This window comes from Ischnura elegans, chromosome 4, assembly GCF_921293095.1.
Source record: "Ischnura elegans chromosome 4, ioIscEleg1.1, whole genome shotgun sequence".
NCBI classification, from domain to species: domain Eukaryota; kingdom Metazoa; phylum Arthropoda; class Insecta; order Odonata; family Coenagrionidae; genus Ischnura; species Ischnura elegans.
In genome coordinates this window covers 84,230,532-84,254,493 of record NC_060249.1, presented here as the reverse complement: position 1 = coordinate 84,254,493, position 23,962 = coordinate 84,230,532, and positions in this window count along the sequence as shown.

Genomic DNA, 23,962 nt, shown 5'->3' with positions numbered 1-23,962 from the left:
GTTATTCAAGATCGTGTGCTTGTGAGGATATTTGTATAAAACGATTTTGATATATCCCCATTTACTTTACATTGAAAATATATTTCGGCATAAAGTTGAAACTATGGTTGCCATGGAGACCAAAATATCACAGAAATCTTATATCACCAATCACGTACTATCCTAAAAATTTCGGACATCTACGGTCAATAACAAAGGAGAAAATTAGACCTATCGAAATTATTTCATTTCGATATATCTTCCAAAGGAATCATTACTCAACAAAATATTTTACATGTACGTATAGTACGTTGCTGTCTGAGCAAATAATTAAAAATTTTATCCCCGTAACTATGTAAACAAGTCTGAAAAAGACATGTATCGAATGCACCCTTGGATCGATTATAACTTCGCTTCTAATTATTCGATCCGCCTGATTTAACTTTTGCCAGATTGAGCACGTCAACTTTGGTATTGCATTTGAATTACGATTTCATATCTTGAATAACAAAATAGTTATTAGCGAAGAAAGCGTATCCAAGGAGATTGGTATCGATATAACTCACACATTAATCTATCGAGAGAATTGGTTATCATTGCAAAAGTTGTCCTTTTTGATATTAGTATTACCCTGAAAATTTCGTTTGTCTAACTTGAACGGTTGCCAAGTTATTCAAGATCGTGTGCTTGTGAGGATATTTGTATAAAACGATTTTGATATATCCCCATTTACTTTACATTGAAAATATATTTCGGTATAAAGTTGAAACTATGGTTGCCATGGAGACCAAAAGATAACAGAAATCTTATATCACCAATCACGTACTATCCTAAAAATTTCAGACATCTACATTCAATAACAAAGGAGAAAATGAGGCATATCGATATTATTTCATTTCGATATATCTTCATTATGAATCATTACTCGTCAAAATATGTTACATGTACGTATAGTACGTTGCTGTCTAAGCAAATAATTAAAAATTTTATCCCCGTAACTATGTAAACAAGTCTGAAAAAGACATGTATCGAATGCACCCTTGGATCGATTATAACTTCGCTTCTAATTATTCGATCCGCCTGATTTAACTTTTGGCAGATTAAGCACGTCAACTTTGGTATTGCATTTGAATTACGATTTCATATCTTGAATAACAAAATAGTTATTAGCGAAGAAAGCGTATCCAAGGAGATTGTTATCGATATAACTCACACATTAATCTATCGAGAGAATTGGTTATCATTGCAAAAGTTGTCCTTTTTGATATTAGTATTACCCTGAAAATTTCGTTTGTCTAACTTGAACGGTTGCCAAGTTATTCAAGATCGTGTGCTTGTGAGGATATTTGTATAAAACGATTTTGATATATCCCCATTTACTTTACATTGAAAATATATTTCGGTATAAAGTTGAAACTATGGTTGCCATGGAGACCAAAAGATAACAGAAATCTTATATCACCAATCACGTACTATCCTAAAAATTTCAGACATCTACATTCAATAACAAAGGAGAAAATGAGGCATATCGATATTATTTCATTTCGATATATCTTCATTATGAATCATTACTCGTCAAAATATGTTACATGTACGTATAGTACGTTGCTGTCTAAGCAAATAATTAAAAATTTTATCCCCGTAACTATGTAAACAAGTCTGAAAAAGACATGTATCGAATGCACCCTTGGATCGATTATAACTTCGCTTCTAATTATTCGATCCGCCTGATTTAACTTTTGGCAGATTAAGCACGTCAACTTTGGTATTGCATTTGAATTACGATTTCATATCTTGAATAACAAAATAGTTATTAGCGAAGAAAGCGTATCCAAGGAGATTGTTATCGATATAACTCACACATTAATCTATCGAGAGAATTGGTTATCATTGCAAAAGTTGTCCTTTTTGATATTAGTATTACCCTGAAAATTTCGTTTGTCTAACTTGAACGGTTGCCAAGTTATTCAAGATCGTGTGCTTGTGAGGATATTTGTATAAAACGATTTTGATATATCCCCATTTACTTTACATTGAAAATATATTTCGGTATAAAGTTGAAACTATGGTTGCCATGGAGACCAAAAGATAACAGAAATCTTATATCACCAATCACGTACTATCCTAAAAATTTCAGACATCTACATTCAATAACAAAGGAGAAAATGAGGCATATCGATATTATTTCATTTCGATATATCTTCATTATGAATCATTACTCGTCAAAATATGTTACATGTACGTATAGTACGTTGCTGTCTAAGCAAATAATTAAAAATTTTATCCCCGTAACTATGTAAACAAGTCTGAAAAAGACATGTATCGAATGCACCCTTGGATCGATTATAACTTCGCTTCTAATTATTCGATCCGCCTGATTTAACTTTTGGCAGATTAAGCACGTCAACTTTGGTATTGCATTTGAATTACGATTTCATATCTTGAATAACAAAATAGTTATTAGCGAAGAAAGCGTATCCAAGGAGATTGTTATCGATATAACTCACACATTAATCTATCGAGAGAATTGGTTATCATTGCAAAAGTTGTCCTTTTTGATATTAGTATTACCCTGAAAATTTCGTTTGTCTAACTTGAACGGTTGCCAAGTTATTCAAGATCGTGTGCTTGTGAGGATATTTGTATAAAACGATTTTGATATATCCCCATTTACTTTACATTGAAAATATATTTCGGTATAAAGTTGAAACTATGGTTGCCATGGAGACCAAAATATCACAGAAATCTTATATCACCAATCACGTACTATCCTAAAAATTTCGGACATCTACGGTCAATAACAAAGGAGAAAATTAGACCTATCGAAATTATTTCATTTCGATATATCTTCCAAAGGAATCATTACTCAACAAAATATTTTACATGTACGTATAGTACGTTGCTGTCCAAGCAAATAATTAAAAATTTTATCCCCGTAACTATGTAAACAAGTCTGAAAAAGACATGTATCGAATGCACCCTTGGATCGATTATAACTTCGCTTCTAATTATTCGATCCGCCTGATTTAACTTTTGGCAGATTAAGCACGTCAACTTTGGTTTTGCATTTGAATTACGATTTCATATCTTGAATAACAAAATAGTTATTAGCGAAGAAAGCGTATCCAAGGAGATTGTTATCGATATAACTCACACATTAATCTATCGAGAGAATTGGTTATCATTGCAAAAGTTGTCCTTTTTGATATTAGTATTACCCTGAAAATTTCGTTTGTCTAACTTGAACGGTTGCCAAGTTATTCAAGATCGTGTGCTTGTGAGGATATTTGTATAAAACGATTTTGATATATCCCCATTTACTTTACATTGAAAATATATTTCGGCATAAAGTTGAAACTATGGTTGCCATGGAGACCAAAATATCACAGAAATCTTATATCACCAATCACGTACTATCCTAAAAATTTCGGGCATCTACGGTCAATAACAAAGGAGAAAATTAGACCTATCGAAATTATTTCATTTCGATATATCTTCCAAAGGAATCATTACTCAACAAAATATTTTACATGTACGTATAGTACGTTGCTGTCCAAGCAAATAATTAAAAATTTTATCCCCGTAACTATGTAAACAAGTCTGAAAAAGACATATATCGAATGCACCATTGGATCGATTATAACTTCGCTTCTAATTATTCGATCCGCTTGATTTAACTTTTGCAAGATTAAACACGTCAACTTAAGTATTACATTTGAATTTCGTATTCATACTTGAAATAACGAGAAAGTTATTAGCGAATAAAGCGTATCCAAGGAGATTGGTATCGATATAACTCTCACATGAATCGATCGAGTGGAATGGATATCATTTCAAAAGTTGTCTTTTTTGATAATAGTATTACCCTGAAAATTTCATTCCTCTAACTTGAACGGTTGCCAAGTTATTCAAGATCGTGTGCTTCACAAAATAATGGCGACAATGATTTTCTCACGTGCAGGATATTTTTCGGAATTTTATTATGAATTAACCAAGAGGGTTATCGGAAAAACAGGGTAGGGCGTGAGGGTACGGAGTACCCTCTAAGGGTTTTCACGGAGATTCCAAATTTTCATATGCCGAAGTCTCAAAGCCGAAATCCGAAATTTAATATTCGTCTCCTCGACAATGGAAAATCGAAAATCGTTTATTCCTCGGAATTCTTTCGACTTGTGAATATTCCAAGATAGCCAAAAAATCAAGCAAAAAATCTAGTATCTTGCGTTTCAAGGAATTTGTCCTACGATTATTGCAAGTTGGTCAAAAAAAATTCCAAAGATAGGCCCGTAAGAAAAGCATAGGAAATTTTCAAAAAATCATAAAAAATACTTTTTATCAAAATATCGCAATGCCAATCACATCGAAAAATTGAACAAAAAATCTAGTTTTCGTCACAGGAATCTCATATTCCTGAAACATTAACAAATATGGAATAATTGGGAAAAAGTTTTAGTCCCATAAGGCTCCCATGTTAATTCAAGTCGATATATCTCGAAAACTAATCGACTTTTTCGAGTTTTAGGAATTTTCCTCCCGATGAATATTTTTTCTCCACCTGTGCAACAAATTTCAGCTCTCCAGCTTTTCTGGAAGTGGTCGGGAATTAGTATACATGAGTGAGTGAGTGGTTACACATGCGATGTTATATATAAGGAGAAGATTCATAGATAAGGGCAGAAAGGGAAAGGAAGATACAATAGAAAAAGGTCGAGGATAACGGTGCTGCGGTAGATGGATAAAGACATAAATCAGAGGGTAAAAATGGCTGCGGCTCGAACCCAGAACCTCCCGGTTGCCGGCCGAGTGCACTTGCATTTGCACTACCAGGACGCTTAGCCCCACAGGAGAAACTGTTTTGCCCCACAGGAGAAACTAATAGATGGCACTGGGGCAACTCAACACTCACCAGCAGATGAAATGGACAATGACACAAGAATGAAAGGAAAGATACGCACTCACACGATAGCAGGAAAGAGACAGGAACATGCGTTTCGGGGCACGCTAAGCCCAAGTGAAATTAGCCAATATGGCCGATACACTACTTCATTCATTCACACGGCGCCTAAAATATATTTATTTATTCCATTTATATACACTAAATTATATTTAAATATTGCATATAAAGCTATTGCAATTGCTGAGAATGTTATTCAGCATGAGGAAATAATAAAACCATCTTTCCGAATGAAAGAAGCCTTTGTAATGCAAAGTCATTCCATGCTACACGTTTACAGAAAATTGTTTACAATCCCAGAGTAATATCACATATACAGAATAATGCCTGAGCTCTAAACGGAAAACAAAGCTGTAATCCTGGAATGAGAAATGGTGGACATAAAATCCGAACCACTGCTCTCAGATCGAATAATTTACACACACAGAAGAAAAAGTATTACTCTTTTCCATATAAGCGAGCCAATACTTCTACATTTAACATCAGTGTGTGTGTATTTTCCTTTTCAAACCTTTATTGGGGGATAAAATAAATATATATCCATCGAGGGAAAGGACATTCTACGTACTCATACGAGCGAAAATTTTCATTTTCGAAGCATCAAGGAAGTGCGAGGGGTACAAGAAAATATACATGCATTTATAAATAAATGATAGCTTGTCATTGCGAGAAGGATTCTTTCGCTTCTATGTAGAACAAAATACATCACTTCCCTCGGAATTCCTTTTTTATTCTACTGAGCACAATATCTATAGCAGCCTTGCTTTTTCTGCTGTAGATACAATATTGAAATCGGCTTGGTAACACAGAGAATTCTTCTTTCCCAGAGCAATCTTATGGATTTCGATTCAATTTGCTTGGATGAACTAACTATTCCTCTGCTCCAAATCATCTATTTTCTTATCTATAACTTTCCAATTTCTTTTCCATTCCTTACATCTATCCCTCTTTTGCATGTAAAATGGGAGAAATATTTATCAAACCCCATATTTTCATGAATAAGCAGTGATAGTTCTCGATATGCTGCAGAATGAATACACGAGGATGTTTTCAAAATTTTCGTTTTTTAAATATGTCCATAAATGAAACCATTATGACAAGTAAGCAGATAATTTTTAGCTTCCTGAGAAAGTAGTTCTTTCGGCGTCTAATTTCTTTCCATTATATTTGAATAAATACTTTCAATTTTCCACCGTAACAAAATTTATTACGACCTAGGTTTCAATGTTGCTACATCATATTCATCACTTTGAAGATGATTTTAGTGGTAGAGAATTGTCAGAGACTGCTCGATCCCTGCTTGATTGATCCCTGCGTGTGGAGAGTATTCCAAGCACAACACTCCGTCCGTCGGATGGGACGTTAAGCCGTGGTCCCCTTGGCGCCTTCCGTTAAGAGCAGGCTAATGCTGACGCTCCACCCTCCCTTCCATACCCTTCCCTCATGGGGAAAATGACCTCAGCTGTCGGTCGCCTCCTCCAAATGCCTACCTACCTTTAGGATGTTATAGGTACGAAAATTGTAACCTAGGTCGTAATAAAATTTTTTAATCGTTGAAAGTTGAAAACTCGTCACTATTTTATATGACCGACTGATTCAACGGCAACGGCAACTCTTCTCAAAACGTGATTCCGAGCGAGTTTTCATTTGACTGATAGCGTATTTTCCGTGTCTTATGATGCTTTCACTCTTCCCTTCAACATGCAAACTACCAGCCTGAACTTCAACGAGACCCGAGCATACACAGCTAATACGCGACCACGTGGAGGATTGCAGTCTTTCTGCAAACTCGTGCCGTACATTTAGACTTTTAGTAATAGACTTTTAATTTTCCGAATCTTCACTTAATTTTGAGGCAATAATTGCATAACATTTATATCTTCACCTAAATAATACCCTGTGAGCCACCTCTAGGGTGTTTGGCAGGGGGTGATCAATCACCAGCATGCAGCATGCATTGGACTCCCACATGCACACCACACCGTCCAAAAAACGTCACGTATACTAACAAATTATTCTACTATATGCTGTTACAAATAATAATAAAACTAAGAAACATGCAATAAGTTTTACATAGGTTAGTTGACTACACTACAAGTCATGAAATCTATCTATGAGTTCCATCGCTGCCGTTATAATCTCTTATTGATCGTGGAAAAAATGACATTCTGTACCTGTCTGTTCTACAATATATCTCTCTTATTTTATTTATATGATCTGATCTTCCGTAGTATGCTAGCGTCCGTAAGATATGGTTAACTTCGCCAGAAAAGACACTGCTTTTGAACTTATCGAAAAGGTTTAATCTATTTTTCCATCTACGGTCCGACAGAGATTCCCATCCGAGTTTATCTAATAGCATCTAATAAATGCCGTAATTATGCGCAAAGTTTTAAATAGCGATAAAATCAGACTCACACGTTATTATTATGCTTGCATTAAAGAAATTAAAGAGCACTCATGCAAAGACAAACAGCGGCCACTGCTTCAAGTATTAGTTTTGCCCATTTAAAAAGGAAAAAGTAATTGTTAATGCAGATTTTTTCACTCCCTTACACAGTAGATTTTCTGAGTTATTTAGAGAATTTTCACTGCATGAGCATGAATATATTCCCATGATCATGCATCTGCGTACTTCAAAGCTCTAAAAAAAACCATTCCCTTTTGCTCTGTAGCTAGTTTTCGCCAAGTTTTTTTTTCTCGTTGAAAAATAGAAACCGCTGTAATAGGTATGCTGGCATTCCAATCATTGCAACCTAAAAAATAATTTTACATTACGCAAAAATCTCTTTATCCTACGGAAATAGAGCACAAAAAATGAAAAATGCAGTACAAAAATGTACGGGGAGCCACAAAAAGCATTGCTGAAATATTTTACCTCCGAAAAAAACTGGCGTGTAAATTAAACATTTGTCAGAAGAGACAGACACTCAAATGACAACTTATATGGTATCCAAATTAGGAAAGCAGCACTCATCACTGAAAAAGTGAGTTATAGAAGAATTTTTACCATGAAAAACAGACAGGGTTTCCAATACCAACACGTTTTTTTTCTAAGAGAAGAAGCGTTTCTTCATGTCTTGATTGATGGATGCATTTTTTTCTAATCAATAAAATAGTTGACCAGCATAAAATAAATATTTTTACTGCCTTGTTGCGTCCATCAATATTTGAATACAAATGAATAATCATATTTCTTTAATCAAACTCAACAGCTGAAAGGTCAACACATCAGACTTTTGTTAGGTTTCCAAATTTGGTAAAGGTAGTTTTATGAAAATAAGAAATAATTCACAAGCCATGGAAAGTTTACAAAATAAAAAAAATTGTCTCATAGACGTCTTCAGCTGAAATTTGATTGATTTTCAGCTAACAAGGCGTTAATAATTCATCGAAAGAGAGCTGGGCTCTATATTCAGAATCATAGCAGAAAAACTACACAAGGTAGACGACCATAGTTGTGACCAACACTACGTTACGGAGACTAAGTTCTAAAGGTAGTGGAAAGATCCAATATAACATCAGAGCAAATTTAGGACAGAGACAGGTGGCGAGGAGCTGTTGGAGAGGAGAGTTGGAGAATCTCCGCTTTCAAGTACGTACCAACGAACTGATCCGCAAAAGCAATGAAAGATTTTTGATAGGCAAACATGAAGACAGAAGAAGTCCACTTTCCAGCAATTTTGAATAAACAATTCCTTACCATATCCTTGGGGCTATCAGAGCAGTTTATTTTAGGTTTTTACCTGAAATAGATATAACGTACTGTTACGCAAGTACGTAGTCATAGGAAGCAGACGAACTGATTGTTTTGGTAGATTTTTAAATCGACATAAAAAGTGGCTGGAAGCTCCGCAGGAACTGAAGGAACTTAGGCAGTGTTCGAATTTATGGCTGCAAATTATTTTAATTAAATATACTGTAATGCATCACATAAAGTTGGACTTACTCGTGACTTCGAAACGTTATCTTTAGAATTGAGATAACACATGGGCTACCTTCTCGGTCCGCCCTCACGACATAAACCTGTCTTGGCTGCGGATTCGATGGGCCGAATGACTACCCTTCTTCCATATTGGCATCCGGAAGGGAATCCAGGTGGCAGCACTGAATTATTTGTCATGGCCGAATAGAGGTGATCGGTTCGTTAGTACGTTTGTTCATGTGAAACGATAGCTAGCCAGCACTGTGCCAGTATACTCTCTTAGCTGAATATCGATAGCATTATGATGAAAAACATAGAAGGAGATGCTCATGAGCAACAAAATGTGCAGCGTTTATAATTGCAATAACCATTGTGAGGCAAAAGCTATCTCTCTACATAGATTCCCCAAAACCTCCAATTTGAGAAAGAAGTGGGAGCACGTCTTGAGAATGGGCAAGAGTTAGCTTGCTTGCTTAAGAAAAAATGGGTTATACAGGAATATATTTAGGGCACGACAACGTCAATTTATTATTTAATGCCTACTTTAAAGATTTTCGCGTAAGTATGGGAGTGCCAGAGGAGGGGATGCAGACAGAAAGAAGGTTGATCAAATTTGTAATGACTGTCAATGAATTTTCAGCTATCCAGTAAGCCAGGAAAGATAGGGTTGGGAAAATAATTAGAATCGTGACAACTGAGAATGATGTGAAGCGGCTAAGAACTAGAAATAACTCGTATTATTATTCCAGAACCCAGCATGCATACCTACTATGCTCAAGTACCAAGAACGCTACGCATCTGTATATTTAATGTAGGCCAAGTAACAGAACATTCTAACATCAAAAGCAAGATGTTCTGGCATAGGGAATCAAAAGCTGAACAGGAGAGACAGGACAAAGGAGATTGGTTAATTACGTCAATGAGTGTTTCTGAGAGGGAATTCCCTTAACTTAAGTGATACAGATTGGATCACTATTCACAACCTTGAAACGAAAGATCTTAGCTTATTGAGGACGGATAGCATATATGAGGATATTCCTATCATATTGTTTGATGATTCTAATTATGATCTATTGTAATATATGGTTAATAAAATCGTCAAACATTTTTCACGAAAACGGAAAAAGAAATGCCAATTTTCTTCCTAAAAGCGTTTATCTCGTGTGATATGCCATTAGTAATGCTTGTTTGTATGTAAAAACCCATTAAAAGAACCAAATACTCCAGTGCTTCAAGCACGACAACTTCTAATATGTGATTACAGCGTTCCACTTCATAGCCCTCAACGGAAGGCCTCTTGAAGTCTATTGAACTCCAAAATGTCGGATGTGGAGAAAATTACTTCATCCATTATTCACAACTGACAATGAGATATACATCAGTAACCGTTTCACAAAATTGCTGAAAACACACCCGTTCCGCTCACCGCCAGGCTTATGCACTAGTAAACAAACCGGCCGATCACCTCTGTCTCATTTCTGAAATTGGCCACCCGATGTCAGCTACTTTGATTCCTCTTGCCAATAAGACACCGTCCACCTCTCTCATTCTTAGTTAGTAGTAGTAGTATTAATATTTAGGGTGCGTCGACGGCTAGGTCATATCGCACCACTACTGCACACCACTACTACCACAATGAAGTGTCTTCATAACGAACGCAAGTATGACGAAATATTATGGATAACGAAATTATTTTCCTTCCCATATAACGCGTTTCCCCTATAACGAAATTTCAGTTTAACGAACGTATTTCGGCGGTCCGTCGGATTTCGTTACAAATACATTTCACTGTATATCATTTAACTCGCTGTAGCTCGCTAGGGGGCTCCGCCCCCTTAGAACCCCCGGATCCGGCTTCGCCGTCTAATTTTGTGTGTTTGGTGAATTTTTTTTACGAATAATCTCACCGCGAATGAAGAACGAGAGCCAACCCTCGGCTACGCCACTGCCGGTTTCGGCGTCGCAATCTTCGCAACGGCCTCTTGATTCGTCGAAGTTCTTTCCATTTAGTTCAAAAACCCCTTTTCCGTCCAGGGGGAACGTTAGCTCCCGCTTGAGCCGCCTTCGTAAGGACTCGGTCGGCCGAAAGTACGATATTTGTTTTCCGAATCTTTTATTTATCGAAATTTATGTGATTTTTGGAATTGTTCTACTTACATCTCTGTAGCAAAGGGAGATTAAAACAATCTGTTGCCAACATCCGGTTGAAGATATTGCCAGCATGTATGGTAATCATTTTCATTATTCAACTCACGAAAATAAGTCGAGGGCAATGGAACGTATTCTTTTTTTCCGTAAAAGGTATTCACAAACGGATTATCTGCCGGCTTCGCAGAAACACCACTTGGAAGCTCAGTTCCCAAAATTACCGGGTTAGAAAAGGGCCTGGGTAAGGAAAACGCACCCTCTACAACGCTACGGTCTGCTTCACCGGCAATTTCTTCGGAACGGCTTTGTCATTCCTCGAATCTCTGTGCACAAAGTCCTCGGGGCCGTATTCGCCGTCCAGTGAGGAAGGATAGCGCACACCGACCCACCTTCTCCAGCACACTCCTTGGAACGGATCGCCGTTCCTTGTATCTTGTCCATATAGTTCTAGGTACCGGATCCGCCGGCCATTGGGTAGGGTTAGCACCCGCCACGTCCGTCGTGGCCAGCGAACTCCTAGTAACGGCTTCGCCGTTTCCTGATCCTCCGCTCCCAAATCCCCGCTGATCAGAGCGGAAGGGGGAGGGGCGCGGCTAAGTTGACTTATTCCGAACTGTAATGCATACTTTCATGTAACTGCAAGCTTTGTAAGAGATCGGTCGTACGATAGGCGTCAATTTTTAATATAGAATCCCCTTGTTCGGCTTCGCCGTCTTAGTTGGTGGTTGTCCGAAGAATTTCTATTCGAATTATATGACCAAAAATTGAGAGGCACCGTCTCCGCCGGCCAGGGGGTAGGGAAGCGGACCCTTCGCTGCTTCACCACAGGCATCGTCGGCAAAGTCTTCGGAACGTTATCGCTCATTCTCCTACCGCTGTCCACAAAGTCCTCGAGGGATATAGGGCTCGAACCTGAAGAACCCACTTCGCGGCCAGCTTGGTCGGCCGCCTCCCCGAACGGCTTCACCGTTCCCTGCCACGGTCAGTCGGAGGGAAAAGTCGTTAACCGCGGCTGCGCTTCGTAAGGAATCCCCCAAAGCTGCGCTGCCTAGACCTCTAGACGGCTTCGGCATTCCTCATTGTGGGCACCACGCCGCCCGGAGATTAAAGCAGTCTAACCGGGGCTGCCGCGCTCATTCCCCTGGACAGGTTCGCAGTTCCTCACTTAGTGGGGGCTTCGCCACACCCGGGGGTTGAGCGTGCCCCCCCCCGGGTGTACCCCGATTAGTCATCGTAACTGTTTCGCCGTTATTCGTTAAGAAGCGGCTTCGCCGCCCAGGGGGGGTAGAAGCCCCCACCGGTGCGCCACTTCTTCTTCCGGATGCCTTCGCAGTTTCTAGTAAAGGGTGGCTTCGCCGCCCGGGGGTTACTGACGCCCCCCGCGCCCACCTCTGTTAGTCCTCGTAACGGCCGTCGCCGTCTAATTTTGTGGGTGTTTGAAGAATTTTCATACGAGTAATGTGACCGAAAAGTGCTTGTGCAGAGGGGAGGGAAGCGGACCCTTGGATGTGCCACGACCGCCATCGACGGTGAACTCCTCGGAACGCCGTTCCTCGTACGTCTATCCACTAAGTCCCAGGGACCAATTTTACCGGCCAGGGGAAAGTAAAGCGCCCGCCGCAGCCAGCTTCGCCAGCACACTCCGAAATGACGTATAGTAGTACGCGGTACAAAATGCGTGAAATGAAATATTTCGTGAATTATAATAATGTCTGGATAGTATTATACTGCGTTACGTTAAATTGTAAGTTATCCAAACAATGATCATAGTGTACATACACGGAATTGCCGTTCTTGGAACGTAAAGTATGGCTTAAGTGTTTGTATTTAAAATGCGGGTTTAACGCAAGATTCCAAATACATATATACGTAAATAGAAGGTGATAAGAGTTATTCATTTAATGAAAGCTGTACAGTGATTCCGAAAATGTTGGTGTTCTTTTACCTCAAAAATGCGACAAAACATGACAATATAGAGAAATACTGCATTTTCTCCCGTTATGTGTACGATTCGAAAGCTTTTCGAAATGACTTACTTAAAAAACGAGTAAAGTAAATTGAAGAGAGCCTGAAAACATTCATTAACTTTCCTAGTAAACTGTAACCACCCGTATAGTATCCCAAGGTCGGGAGTATGAAATTAATAGCATGCGTATTTTCGGAAAATAGTAAAATTCAAAGATGGTTTAATTCTTTTCACTGGAACAAAGGTTGACGGAAAGAAATCGTTATTCATGTTAAGTGGAGAACATTTTAGGAATGCATAAGGTATTACTTTACTTCGTCTTACTGTCACAAGTACGAGGAAGGGAGCACAAAGTATTGTAAAAAGTACAAATTCTGCGTTTGAATGATGCTATGTAAATTAATTTTCTGTCTAATTGCATAATTTTATAGGCCGTAATAACTTCAATTCCATTTCCATGACAGATTAACTTCCACAGATGTATTTGATTATGTAGCCTACTATTTGGCTATAGGAACGCGGAATAAAGTGAAACAGAAATATCACCAGACCTGTAAGTTTAATGTTTTCTAACATCTTTAAAATTAGCAATTCTAAAACTTTTTCTTCTACGTTATGCGAGACATGGCAATAGGAACGCGACTTATCGAGACAAAAAAACTATCACCAGGCATGTAAGTTATTTTCATTAACATTATAAATAAAAATAGGTATTCTAAAATATGTTTTTATTTCTTACGGGATGCATGGCTTCACGAACGCAAATCAGCGTTAGACTTTAGGGTAAATTTTTACAAAAGGTACAATCCGGATTTCGCCTTCAAACCTTCACTTTCCTGTAGTGTTTTTGCCTCCTGATTAACGTGGTGACATTCATTCCTGGCGGAAATCAATAGTTTTCGAGATATTTTAACTTTTATGGATAGCGATTTTCGGGTTCTGCGCATGCGCGGCCATATTGGAATGGCGGTAAATTAGTTTCACGGAACATGTTTGAAATTGTAAACAAGAGAAAAATATCCCTAGTGATGGTCCAATACATAACAAAGTGGGGGGTAGAAGTGTATAAATCACTTTCTGGGCACATGTACGGGCTGGTCAACTAGAAAAAAATATCCTTCGAGCTGGTCCAGTTGGTAAAGCGGGTAAATCACTTTCTAGGCACATGTACGGGCTGGTCAACTAGAAAAAAATATCCTTCGAGCTGGTCCAGTTGGTAAAGCGGGTAAATCACTTTCCGGGCACATGTACGACTTGGTCAACTAGAAAAAAATATCCTTCGAGCTGGTCCAGTTGGTAAAGCGGGTAAATCACTTTCCGGGCACATGTACGAGTTGGTCAACTAGAAAAAAATATCCTTCGAGCTGGTCCAGTTGGTAGGGTGGGAGGTAGAAGTGGGTAAAATGTGCTTACCTTCCAGTGCTTATGGTTGCCCAGATGTCCCGACAAGGACCAAATTGAATGAAAGTTTAAATTGGGCGGCATGGTAATGTTTGCGCATGCGCAGAAGGTGAAGTGCGTAAAGTAATGCCTCGTTCACATTACGATCGTCCGAGCCGTCGTCGGAACTATCGTGCATTCACATTACGATGGTTAAAACCTGTGCTGCCCTCAAGTGCTGACATCTAAAGTGAACGGGAAATTGAATGTTAGCAAAGCTGTTGAGGTATGCATGGACAAGATATTTCTGTGTTTAACGTGTATTTACCGAATAATTTTTCTTCCGCCCATATTCTTCCTTCCAAGGACAAATCCATGAAATGTCCATGAAAAAAATAGAGCTTCACGAGCTTTTCGTCTTTCTCTTGTCGCTTCCGTTTCCGGTCTCCCAGCGCCTAACCATCGTAAAGTGGCAACGTTCGGAACTACGTCAACTATAGTCAGAACTTGCATTCACACGGCTAGTTCGGTCAACTATCGTTAGGACGACGGCTCGGACGATCGTAATGTGAATGAGGCATAAAGGGTGAGTAAGTGAAGATCGTAAATGGCCGCGCATGCGCAGAACCCGAAAATCGCTATCCATAAAAGTTAAAATATCTCGAAAACTATTGATTTCCGCCAGTAATGAATGTCACCACGTTAATCAGGAGGCAAAAACACTACAGGAAAGTGAAGGTTTGAAGGCGAAATCCGGATTGTACCTTTTGTAAAATAATACCGACTTTAGTAACAACCAGTTGCGCAAGGTATTTTCACTATTATTATCCATAAAAATTTAAATTCCAAAACATGTTCATTACTGTTACGCGAGAGAGGGCAACATTAAGGAAAATCAGGGTTAGATGACACCCATAACCACTAACTAAAGATTTTTCACAAACATTTTCCGCATAAATTTACATTCAAAACAACATTCATCACTGCTACGCGAGAGATTGTGCCAGGAAGGTAAAGCAAAGTACATGGGTGCGACAACCAGGAGGGTTATTTTTCTACAATATTAACAATTATAATTTTAATTCAAACCATTTTCATCGCCGCAGCGTGAAATATTGTGGTCGAAATTGGTCGCTTAGGCTTTCTGTTATGTAATAATGCGTGAAATAAATAGGCAGTTATTCTGGTTGAAACAAAAGAGTGCATATTGCATTGAAATCAGTGTGTTATTTACCTACTTTAGTTGAATTAAGTTATTTAAACTCACCTCGAAAAGTTACATCGCTACATCAAAGTCGCTTTCACTTCCACTCCATGTTGAAATCGATCGCTTGCCTGAGCGTACAGGTACCGTCAACAAAGAACACCATACGTTTCCTGTGGCTCCATTGATAATCGGTTCAGTCTCCGGGATTCCTGTACCCCAAACACTCTTCCCTAACTCCTACGCATGAGTGCACGGAGGGTACCTTTCTCCACCGCTTACGCTTTCCGGATTGGTCATTTTGCATTGTTGCTATGAAGTAAGGCGTTGCATAAATAAATAAATAAATAAAAATAAATAAACAGTTATTCGGGACGGAACAACAAGAGAGTGCAAATTGCATTGAATTCAGTGTGTTATTCAACTCTTTTATTTTAATTGAATTATTAAAACTCCCCTAAGATCCCTTAAGTATATATTTTGAGAATGTATTGAAAATAGTACATGCTTGCATTCGTATCTTTCCTTGTTTACTATAGCTGTCGATCTGATCTTTCATCTGCCGAGATTCGCCATATTCATTAACCGCATGATTGGTGGAAGGGGCGCAGCTACGAAATAAGGCTAGGAGGGGTTTCAGGCACAACTAATACTGGGGGGTTTGGAGGTATATTGCATTACCACCAGGGTAAGCGGGAGGTGCGGAGGCCTTCCGCCGGAAAAAAAATTAAGGTAAAAGGCTCAAAATGGTGATTTTTACGGCTTTGTGAGGGATATTTTTATTAATTCTAGCACTATTCCGAAAGTTATATTAACCCAAGTAAGTAAAATATATTTAACTTATTTAGAGCCTTGAACCTATCCCACATAACCTCTCCCCCTCGCTGCGCCACTGGCATTCATAGCAGTACATATTTGCATTCATATCTTTCCCTGTACAGTATAGCTTTTGACCTTATCTTTCTTTTGCCTAGATTCGTCAAAATGGAACCCAGTAAAGAAGAGTTCACTGGTTTCTCATTGACCTTCTTGGGCCTATGAGGCCCTGGAAAGGGTCTGGAGTCGTTTCCATAAGAAATGCAGATAAAGCTACTTTTTAATACCTGCAGACGTTTTTACTTTTGCATATTTCGAAACGAGATTCGGCGAAGCCGCGGCGCAACCGCGGGTAGCGACTCTCCCCTACGATCGACCTCGTCAAGTCAAATCTATTAGTAATGGTTGAGGGGCGGCTTCGCCTCCTCGGTGGTTAGACGGGTCTCCTCCTCCGACAGGGGCTCCAGAGGAATGTAGGGGTTTTAATGTGTGTTATACGTGCGGATAACAAAAATCCACATTAATTCTGTTGCGATGATTGGAAAGGGTAGGGCAATGTGGCGTAGTGGCGGCGACAAGTACCCATCAAAGAAAAACCTATTTGGAAATTTTAATTTTTAAGGGGAGGTTTCAACAAAATACCGGGGGTTTCATATTTGTGGTCAACCAGTGGTAATAAATCGATCTCATAAATTCCGTGCCGATAGTCGTAGGGATCCGGAACAGTGGCGGAATTCTGGAGATAAATACCCAAATAGGCGACCTTTACTAAAATTATTTTTTGGGAAGTTTAACGGGGTTATCGGGGGTTTTAATAACTCGTAGGTTTAGGGAACACTGATGAATGGTGAGGAAAACTACCCGTAAAGGCGACCTTAAAAAATTACAATTTCCTGGGGGGTTCCAGGAGGTCATCGAGGGTTTTCAGGTTTTTTCCCCGTATGGTTTACGGTGGCCCTTTATTGGCAAATATTCCATATCTAGAGCTGTGACGGGACGGGCAGTGCGGCGTAATGTCGGCCAGAAAGTCCCAAAAAGGAGAGTTAATGTCACATTTTACATTTTTGAGAGTTTCAGGGGGATACCTGGGGTTTATATGGGTGTACTGCTTGCGGTCACCAGTATTTCACGTGACCTCCGTAGGGATGATTCGTGGGGGTAGGGATCAGCGGTGAAATTGTGACGAAAAGTACCCAAAAAGTAGACTTCAAAATGAAAAATTCAACTTTTTTCGGGGTGTATTGGGGAAACGGGGTCACCAATCGTCCACATAATTTCCGTGACATGGTAGGGGTTGGAAAATTGGGGTAATTGTAACGAAAAGTACCCGAAAAGGAGACATATATGCATGATTTAATTTTTGTTGGTGTTTCCGGGGTTCGAAGATATATGGTCACATTTATTTACTATCATATGTAAGAGAGGATGCCCATATGGCATTCATATTTTGAGAGAAATACAGTAAAAAGTAAGACATTCCCGGGAAACAAATGAGTAGTGTCCACCATTTTTATTTTTTCGCGGATATATCGATTGAAATATTTCTGAAACGATTGCCTTTCCTAAAATCATATGCATAGTTGTATATTATTGAAGAGTTTTAACTATATAGCCAGGAATAAGTTCAGGAAATCTTGTGTTAATCCTTTGTAAATCGTAATTTTCTGTGATTTTCGGAATATTTTAATTTTTTCTGAGTAATCAACGACGTTGAAAGAAACTGTTAACTTCATTTCGTAGAACATGTTATGAGGAAATATCATTTTCGTTATCCTTCACCTGATATTACGTAACGGGGATCGGGAGTTATGATTAAGAAGAGTTGATTGGTTTCTTATTGAAGAAGAGTTGATTGGTTTCTTCTTGGGCTCATGAGTCCCTGGAATGTGCCATGAGTCATTTCCATAAGAAATACATGTAAATCAAATTTTTAATGCCTGCAGACGTATTTGTATTTGCACATTAAAATTAGTGGAAATGGTCACATTAAGTTAAGCCATATATCATTCGAAAGGAAAAGAATTGCACCTTCTTAATGCTGCAGATCCATTTCGTTTTATACCTGATTTACACTGAATTTAGAAATAAACATCCAAAAAAAGGTTCAAGTTTAGCGTGTTTCGCTTACCTTTCCCTTGACGACCGTCAATATTGTTTATGCCGTTTGAAATATTTTCCCATCACACTAAGATATAAATAGCATGTTCCAAGGAGATGTATTACTGCCACGAATCCCTATTATTCCGACAGATGTGCCAAATGAATACATACGGGTTCAATTTCTAATTAGATTGGCAATCGCAATGACAATAAATAAGACCAAAGTATCTCTGTTCGTGGCTTAAATATGGGAAAACCGTGTTTTTTACAACGAAACAATTTTACGTGGCATGTTTTATCGCGTGCGGTATAACATCCAGTTTATTTGTGTTGGCTAGAGATTGAATTACTATAAATATCGTACATTTCATCGCACTAATAGACAAAAATTTCGGTCAGGTACGGTTTATATGGTAGGAGAAAATGTCACCGACTGATATAACTTCATATCGATACATCTTGATAACAGGATGTAGTTCTGCTAAATAGTTAATTTGTATGAATACTACCTTGCCTTCAATCATACCATTAAAAGCCTTATCGCAGCAAATACAGTAACAGGTCTGCAAAAGCGATGTATAAAACGCACAATTTTTTCGATTAAAACTTCAACTGTAACTGCTGCATTACTTTTCTTTAACTTTTATATCGTTTTGTACCTTATTTTTATCTACCAACTAGAGTTTCAGTCCCTAACCTAAATAAATAAAACAGATATAAGGGAGAAATACCTGCTGTGTATCTATTAATCTTATTCATAGCCCTGATTATTATTTAAAATAATTCGAAACGTTGGCTATAACTTGGTGACATAAATAGGCTGTTATTCTGGTCGGAACGACAATAGAGTGCACATTTCATTTAAATGAGTGTGTTATTTAACTACTTTATTTGAATTAAGTTAATTAAACTCCCCGCGAAGAGTTATATCGTTGATACAAAGTCACTTTCACTCCCGCTCGATGGTAAAAATCGAACGCTTGGTCAGGAATAGTTTTACGAAATGTTGTGTTAATCCTTTGTAAATCGTAATTTTCTGAGTATCGGAATATTTTAATTTTTTCTGAGTAATCAACGACGCTGTAAGAAACTGTTAACTTCATTTCGTAGAACATGTTATGAGGAAATATCATTTTCGTTATCCTTCACCTGATATTACGTAACGGGGATCAAGAGTTATGATTAAGAAGAGTTGATTGGTTTCTTATTGAGCTTCTTGGGCTCATGAGTCCCTGGAATGTGCCATGAGTCATTTCCATAAGAAATACATGTAAATCAAATTTTTAATGCCTGCAGACGTATTTGTATTTGCACATTAAAATTAGTGGAAATGGTCACATTAAGTTAAGCCATATATCATTCGAAAGGAAAAGAATTGCACCTTCTTAATGCTGCAGATCCATTTCGTTTTATACCTGATTTACACTGAATTTAGAAATAAACATCCAAAAAAAGGTTCAAGTTTAGCGTGTTTCGCTTACCTTTCCCTTGACGACCGTCAATATTGTTTATGCCGTTTGAAATATTTTCCCATCACACTAAGATATAAATAGCATGTTCCAAGGAGATGTATTACTGCCACGAATCCCTATTATTCCGACAGATGTGCCAAATGAATACATACGGGTTCAATTTCTAATTAGATTGGCAATCGCAATGACAATAAATAAGACCAAAGTATCTCTGTTCGTGGCTTAAATATGGGAAAACCGTGTTTTTTACAACGAAACAATTTTACGTGACATCTTTTATCGCGTGAGTAAACCATCCAGTTTTGTTTCTGTTGGCTGAAGATGGCCTTAATATAAATACCGTACTAAAAGACGAAAATATGGGGTAGGTACGGTTAATATGGTAGGAGAAAATGACACTTATCGATATAATTTCATATCGACATATCTTGAAAAGGGGATGTACTTCTGCAAAATATTTTATATGTATGAATCGTAAGTTACCTTCTAGCATACCGTTAAAAGTCTTATCCCAGCAACTATAGTAAAAGGTCTGCAAAAGGAATCTCTACAGTACACAATTTTATCGAACATAACGTCAACTATAACGACTGCATTAGTTTATTGAAACTTTTATCTTGTTTTGTACCTTTCTTTATCTACCGGTAAGAGTTTAAGTCCCTTTCATAATTAAATAAAAAAATATGTAAGCGACAAATCGAATTCCAGCATTTTAGATTCGATTTTCTTGTTGGAAAACGGGTAGAGCGGGATGTTCATCATTGCTAAATGTGACCTCTATGGTAAGGATCATGTCCTTATATTTTTATTAATCTCGCAAAAGAGGAAACTTGTATAAAACGATATCGGTATATCCCCATTTACTTAACATTGAAAATATATTTCGCCATAAAGTTAAAACTATGGTTTTCCACGGAGACCAAAAGATAACAGAAATCTTATATCACCAATCACGTACTATCCTAAACATTTCAGACATCTACATTCAATAACAAAGGAGAAAATGAGGCATATCGATATTATTTCATTTCGATATATCTTCATTATGAATCATTACTCATCAAAATATGTTACATGTACGTATAGTACGTTGCTGTCTGAGCAAATAATTAAAAATTTTATCCCCGTAACTATGTAAACAAGTCTGAAAAAGACATGTATCGAATGCACCCTTGGATCGATTATAACTTCGCTTCTAATTATTCGATCCGCCTGATTTAACTTTTGCCAGATTGAGCACGTCAACTTTGGTATTGCATTTGAATTACGATTTCATATCTTGAATAACAAAATAGTTATTAGCGAAGAAAGCGTATCCAAGGAGATTGGTATCGATATAACTCACACATTAATCTATCGAGAGAATTGGTTATCATTGCAAAAGTTGTCCTTTTTGATATTAGTATTACCCTGAAAATTTCGTTTGTCTAACTTGAACGGTTGCCAAGTTATTCAAGATCGTGTGCTTGTGAGGATATTTGTATAAAACGATTTTGATATATCCCCATTTACTTTACATTGAAAATATATTTCGGTATAAAGTTGAAACTATGGTTGCCATGGAGACCAAAAGATAACAGAAATCTTATATCACCAATCACGTACTATCCTAAAAATTTCAGACATCTACATTCAATAACAAAGGAGAAAATGAGGCATATCGATATTATTTCATTTCGATATATCTTCATTATGAATCATTACTCGTCAAAATATGTTACATGTACGTATAGTACGTTGCTGTCTAAGCAAATAATTAAAAATTTTATCCCCGTAACTATGTAAACAAGTCTGAAAAAGACATGTATCGAATGCACCCTTGGATCGATTATAACTTCGCTTCTAATTATTCGATCCGCCTGATTTAACTTTTGGCAGATTAAGCACGTCAACTTTGGTATTGCATTTGAATTACGATTTCATATCTTGAATAACAAAATAGTTATTAGCGAAGAAAGCGTATCCAAGGAGATTGTTATCGATATAACTCACACATTAATCTATCGAGAGAATTGGTTATCATTGCAAAAGTTGTCCTTTTTGATATTAGTATTACCCTGAAAATTTCGTTTGTCTAACTTGAACGGTTGCCAAGTTATTCAAGATCGTGTGCTTGTGAGGATATTTGTATAAAACGATTTTGATATATCCCCATTTACTTTACATTGAAAATATATTTCGGTATAAAGTTGAAACTATGGTTGCCATGGAGACCAAAATATCACAGAAATCTTATATCACCAATCACGTACTATCCTAAAAATTTCGGACATCTACGGTCAATAACAAAGGAGAAAATTAGACCTATCGAAATTATTTCATTTCGATATATCTTCCAAAGGAATCATTACTCAACAAAATATTTTACATGTACGTATAGTACGTTGCTGTCCAAGCAAATAATTAAAAATTTTATCCCCGTAACTATGTAAACAAGTCTGAAAAAGACATGTATCGAATGCACCCTTGGATCGATTATAACTTCGCTTCTAATTATTCGATCCGCCTGATTTAACTTTTGGCAGATTAAGCACGTCAACTTTGGTATTGCATTTGAATTACGATTTCATATCTTGAATAACAAAATAGTTATTAGCGAAGAAAGCGTATCCAAGGAGATTGTTATCGATATAACTCACACATTAATCTATCGAGAGAATTGGTTATCATTGCAAAAGTTGTCCTTTTTGATATTAGTATTACCCTGAAAATTTCGTTTGTCTAACTTGAACGGTTGCCAAGTTATTCAAGATCGTGTGCTTGTGAGGATATTTGTATAAAACGATTTTGATATATCCCCATTTACTTTACATTGAAAATATATTTCGGCATAAAGTTGAAACTATGGTTGCCATGGAGACCAAAATATCACAGAAATCTTATATCACCAATCACGTACTATCCTAAAAATTTCGGACATCTACGGTCAATAACAAAGGAGAAAATTAGACCTATCGAAATTATTTCATTTCGATATATCTTCCAAAGGAATCATTACTCAACAAAATATTTTACATGTACGTATAGTACGTTGCTGTCTGAGCAAATAATTAAAAATTTTATCCCCGTAACTATGTAAACAAGTCTGAAAAAGACATGTATCGAATGCACCCTTGGATCGATTATAACTTCGCTTCTAATTATTCGATCCGCCTGATTTAACTTTTGCCAGATTGAGCACGTCAACTTTGGTATTGCATTTGAATTACGATTTCATATCTTGAATAACAAAATAGTTATTAGCGAAGAAAGCGTATCCAAGGAGATTGGTATCGATATAACTCACACATTAATCTATCGAGAGAATTGGTTATCATTGCAAAAGTTGTCCTTTTTGATATTAGTATTACCCTGAAAATTTCGTTTGTCTAACTTGAACGGTTGCCAAGTTATTCAAGATCGTGTGCTTGTGAGGATATTTGTATAAAACGATTTTGATATATCCCCATTTACTTTACATTGAAAATATATTTCGGTATAAAGTTGAAACTATGGTTGCCATGGAGACCAAAAGATAACAGAAATCTTATATCACCAATCACGTACTATCCTAAAAATTTCAGACATCTACATTCAATAACAAAGGAGAAAATGAGGCATATCGATATTATTTCATTTCGATATATCTTCATTATGAATCATTACTCGTCAAAATATGTTACATGTACGTATAGTACGTTGCTGTCTAAGCAAATAATTAAAAATTTTATCCCCGTAACTATGTAAACAAGTCTGAAAAAGACATGTATCGAATGCACCCTTGGATCGATTATAACTTCGCTTCTAATTATTCGATCCGCCTGATTTAACTTTTGGCAGATTAAGCACGTCAACTTTGGTATTGCATTTGAATTACGATTTCATATCTTGAATAACAAAATAGTTATTAGCGAAGAAAGCGTATCCAAGGAGATTGTTATCGATATAACTCACACATTAATCTATCGAGAGAATTGGTTATCATTGCAAAAGTTGTCCTTTTTGATATTAGTATTACCCTGAAAATTTCGTTTGTCTA